The sequence below is a fragment of the Apis laboriosa genome, unplaced genomic scaffold, assembly GCF_014066325.1.
Source record: "Apis laboriosa isolate Shangri-la unplaced genomic scaffold, ASM1406632v1 scaffold112_cov148, whole genome shotgun sequence".
NCBI lineage: Eukaryota > Metazoa > Arthropoda > Insecta > Hymenoptera > Apidae > Apis > Apis laboriosa.
In genome coordinates, this window is record NW_025220865.1 from 5,804,372 (window position 1) to 5,810,109 (window position 5,738).

Sequence of the window (5,738 nt, forward strand, 5' to 3'; positions counted from 1 at the left end):
GAGAAGTTGAGGGGAGAGGGGAGAAGGAGCAGGTGGCGGCAGCGGTGGTGAGGTGGGAGGGGTTGAAGAAGGAGGACAAAGGTAGGAAGGAAGAAGAGGGGAGGGGGAACGGCGGGAGAGGGAGTGGAAGTGGGAGGGAGGGAGGGAAGGAGAGAGAGAGAGAGAGGTGGAGAGTAATTCAAAAAGACACTGTAAATTAGGGGTCTCCGTCAGTTATTCAGCCTGGATTCGTTGAATTCCAATTAGTTTAAAGCGCGTTTATCTCACGGTTACACGTTCTAATTATTTTTTTTTCCCCCCTCCTCCCTTTTTTTTTTTCTTTCTTTTTATTCCTTTCTCCTTTTTTATCCTCCGAATCAACGTCCAAGTGTGAGCGAACGATTTGGCAAGATTTGAATTAATTAAGACGGAGATAAGTAAGTACGTGCTCGAATGAAGTTTCCAAATTCTCGAAGCATAATTTTTCTGAATTCTTTTTTTTTTTTGAGAATATTTAAAGCATTCGAGCGAGATGGAGATCTCTATCATAATTCGTTTCGACGCGATCTTTTAAACGATAATTGATAAGATAATTGATCGAAGATAGATAAGAAGAGATGTTAACGTATTTTGTACGACAAGGTGCAGATGGATACGGGAAAGAAGAAAGAATAGAAAAGAATAGAAGGGAAAAGGGTCGCCCTCGTTCTTGCGACTCGTAAATTAATTTTGTAGATTATAATTACCGCCCGCACAAAGAAAACATTATTATAAATATTCGTGTAATTAATTTCCACGATACGCAAGCATAAGTTATATATGCGTAAAGAGAGCATTCGAAATGAAGGAAAAAATTTCGCTCAAATCTTGTATCTAGATTAAAAGAAAAAAAAAAAAAAGGAAAAAGAAAAAAAAATATATATATATATTTATTTTCGATTCTACTTACGGTGGATCTCGTTGACGATAATACGTCAATAATAATCAAGTTTCAAATGCACATAGGGAACCGATATTATATTAAGACACTCTTTGTAACGAGACATTTATGAGAGAAATGTTACGCGCGCATGCGCGTGTAAAATGGCCAGGAAAGATATTATGTATACAGTTAGTTGAACGAACTTTCAATAAAATAATATAATATAAGAAACACGATTATGAAAAGTGATCATTGATCCCTTAGAAAAATTATTACCGGTAATTGTAATAATTGTTATATGATATATATCGTTTTAAAAAATGATTATTTGTTAAAAACTAGAACTACCAGACTTTTCCAACTTTTTTTCGTTTTTTTTTTTTTTTTTTTTGCCATTACCGAGGAATAAGTATTATTATTGATAATTAATTAATTTTAGTAGTAATGTAGATATAATTCTACTTTAAATCCAGTCCATCGTGTAACGTATAAAATCCATATATAAATATATATATATATACACATATATATATGTAGGTCGGTAGTTCTAGCATTAATCAGATTACTTAACCTAATCAGTCTTTCCGAGGTTTAATTCAATGCGTTTAATTCGATTAATTCGGATACGCGCAATTTCGATAAATTTCTACGTTCATCGTTTCATTCAATGAATCAAACGTCATGCATAGTTGTCCGCGCTTGATCGAGTTTGATGCACAAGAGTCGAGTAAACTAAATTAAATCAGACTGGTATCGCAACCCTCCCTCTCATAATCACCCTTTGTAATTAAAAAACAAATTTTCTTTCCACTTTTCTCTTATCAAACCTCCTCCATCCACCCTCTATATTATAGCACAGTGGATCACCAAATTATATTTTACAATTATAATTACATATTCTAAGTATCAAGATGATCCTCTCCCTCTTAACTCAAAAGCAATCGTTTGTTAATTAACCTTTTTTTTTTTCTTTTAATTTTCTTTGCCTCGCGTAAAAGAGAGTCGTAATCAAAAAAAAAAAAAAGATTGGAAAACGCTGTTCTATATTATAGTAGAAAATTGAAACGTACGAGTTCCAGGGTTAAGCACGATTCGAGAACCGGCCACACGCTGAAGAACGCTAATTCTTTCCTTTGCATTGTAATAATTATTCCACTTAGTGAAACGAGGAGCCAATTCAGCTTGAAATTGGCTTCTCGGCGCGAGTCGGTATGCTGTGCAATATACTCTCTTTACGGTTATTAGCCCGCCGAGCGTATGGCTTGCGATCCACTGGACAAAGGGAGGATCGTGAAAAATATTCGAAACGGTGGAGAAATGGTGACGAGAGAAAAAGAAAAAAAAGAAAGAAAGAAAGAAAATAGGAAATAGCGGATTCCCTCCATCGAAAATTATTATATCGAGCGAAGATGGAATTTATCGATCGATGGGGAGAATCTGAATAGCGCGCGAATGTCGCGACATCTCGAAGCGACGGAACTAACTTCTCCTGCTTTTTATTCTCGTAGAGTATACCGCAAACAGCTGTAAGAAATGCCGCGTAGATTGTGCGAAAACGCTCGTTCGAGTAAAAAAAAGTAACAAGTGTATAGGAGACGCAATATATTGGAAACACTATGTGTAATCCGAGTAATAATAAAAGTTCTGATCACTGGTGTACATTCTTTCCTATTTATTCGCGATATTTATTTTTATCTCGTTTTTTTGAAGCAAGCTTGAAAGAAAATTTACTTTTTCTTTTTTTATATACGATTTCGTGTTAAATGGTATTTTTGTGTCAAACTTTTTCTTTTCGTAATAATATCGGAGAGAAAAAATTGTCCAAATTTTTCCAAGGTTTTTTCGAGATGTATTACGAAATATTCGGATACAGATACAGATTCTTTAAGGTTAAGAAATATTAAAAGGACAAAAAATTCTACCGCGAAAATGGGATTAGAAGGCAGAGAAGGAAGCAAAAGGCAATGGAAAGCAATCACGTAAAGATAACGAATGCAAATCTACGTCAGATTGGAGAAGTAGAGAAATAAATCCTTTTCAATTACTGAAGAAACTGGTGTATAGTAGAATGCACTGTGTAATCTTGGTCGTTGGATGTGTATCCCGGCTGTGAAATCCTCGGGGAGCACTCCCGCCTACTACAAGGACGCTCCAATGAGCAGAAACCCTTAACGGATACAGCCTCTAGTCCCTGGACGATCGTCAGCAAAATTTCAGATTTCGACCACATATGGTACTTACGATGCTATTCTCGTGAGCGCACCGGCAAAGAAATAGGAAGATTCGATCTTCTTTTTTTTTTTATCCGATATTTTTAACGATTGGAAGGGAAAATTTTGCCAAAAATATTTATGATATTTTTAAAAAAAAAATTTGAGAATCGTGTAAGTTTCTTTTAAGCTCGAGAATCAAAGAATATTATTACAATTATGGTGGAAACGTATGTAATCGAAATTTTCTTTCATTCGCACTCCTCTGTGAAAATTTCTACTAATCGAAATATAAACTCATCTTAACTCGAATTTGCTATTTGAATTCAGAATTTTGCAACTTCGAACTTTACCTCTTTCCTTTACGATTCGAATTACGAAATCTTAATAACGAATACGAATTTTCCCTTTTTCCTTTTTCCTCGCCAAAGGAAAATTTTATTCCTTCAAAAAAAAAAAAAAAAAAGAATTAACAAGCTTCGATAATAACAATCGTAAAAATATCCCGATTTATTTAATAAAAAAAAAAAAAAAAATCTTATTCCATTCGTTCCCTTCCACAGTTTACGAAAACGTTGGACGAAATATTGCGCGTTCGTGAGGGGAACGGGGGCGTTCGCCTCCGTTACAAATACTTCCGGTTTCGGAGTCTGGATGACCCTTTATGGCGGCACGTGAACGTGTATCGCCGGGACGTGAGGTAGTTACGAGAAAAGTCGGCGCTGAGAAAAGCCACTCGTAGTTGTAGATTCCTCCCGGGAGGCGGCGGTGTCTCCATTCGCGAAGCCAATTTGCCGGAACATTAGCCGCAGATGGTGTTTCCTCAACGACGCCTATTATTGATATTTCCTGCTCGCGATCGGCCATAATCGATAGATTATAGGGATTTGACGCGGGAAAATTTGACTCTTTTTCCAATTTAATCAGATATAATCGTCTTCTTCGATTCCATTCGATTGTTCGATGCTCGGGTTGTAATCGGAAAATACAATAATAACGGTGTTCCGTGGATGGCGTTAAGAGAAGAAAATAACATTTGAAGAATTTAAATAGATGAAAAAAAAAAATATCGTCCAACGTTGAATCGTTAAAAAAAGTGTAGAGGCAAATGGCCAAAACTTTTATATATATATATATATATTGGAGGGGGAAGAGGAAGGGGAGGAGAGCCATTTTTTCTTTTTTTAAACAGCGATGATATCGAGAACCAGTATAACGAGCAAGGATTTAAACACAACTTTCAGTCATCTACAATAAAGTCGACAAGCTGGGTATTTAAAGAAACATTTTAATTGCAGGAGCTAAGCCGCTTACCCGTGCCCCTCTCTCGTGCATTAATAAAAACGACCCTCCTGTTATGGGATGCGAACGAGCAAGCTGGTATTGTATCTGCGAGAAAGTAATTCGACTTTTCGTTCGAAGAAAAACGTCTCCTCGCGAATATTTCTCTGAACTCAAAAGAGAGAGGAACAATAAGGGGGAGAAATTCAGTAGGATTTTGTTGTGTTGTGAAAATCGTTTTCAATTTAAGAAGCGCATTACGTTGAAATTCTCGATGCGATTAAGGCTATTTCTTTTCGATATTTATAAAAACTTTTCTTCTTTTCTTCTTCTTCCTTCCTTTCTTTATAAAAACGTCTAATTAATCCATCCATAGTGAGATTTGATTTTATTCGAATTAAAATTATTTGTAACATCTCATATTGTTGATTAAAATTTCTCGAAAAATATTTAACTTCTTTCTTTAAATCAAGTTAAAGAAATAGGAAAACTTTACTATCCTACCTTTTCATACTACCTGCCTTTATATATTACAAGAGATTGAAGTATTTTCAACGATCAAAAATTAAATTTCAAATCGATCGATCGAAAAAAGAATTGATTATCGTGATATCGAATACAAAGTTAACGTGTTCAAAGATCCATCTTCATTGTCGAGAGAAGAAGAAAAAAAAAAAAAAGAAATCCCATAACGAGAAACAAGCGCTGTAATTGGGCATGAAAAAGCTGTATTTTCCGCGGTTAGGTTCCGCGGTGAGGGTTGGTTGTGCGCCCTCGTAACAACCGGATGCGGATGGAGGCTCGATCTCGCGGCGCGAGGAGCCAGCGTGTGGAAGGCAGCCACGTGCGGTGAGAATAGGAGAGTAGTATGGTTTACGAGGGTCCTCCTGCCGGAGGTTTGATGGTATGCCTTGTTACCGGGAAGAAGCCCGCTCCCCCGGGTAATATCGTATACAATTATGTCCACGGAAGGAAGGGAAGATATGCATTATGGATGCAACTTGTATGCTCGGTAAATCATGTCGCAGGGTTGGTTAACTCTGCAAATGATCCGCTGAATCACCACGCCTAGCCAAACGATAAGCAGCAACGAGGCCTTCGATCGTCTTTTACGATCGACAAGTTTCTGGAGGGCAGTTGTTGTAGCGGCGGGGGTTTGGAAATTGGGACTCGTGTGAACGAAAGTTGAGGGATAATATTCAGAGGGAAACTCGGTTAAAGAACGATTTGAAATTTGATTTATTGAAGTTTGCATGGATGGGATGGATAGATGGATAGATGTTAGATTATAAGTGACGAAAGGATGATTTTTTTTTTTGAATAGAAGAACGTTGAAAACGATAACG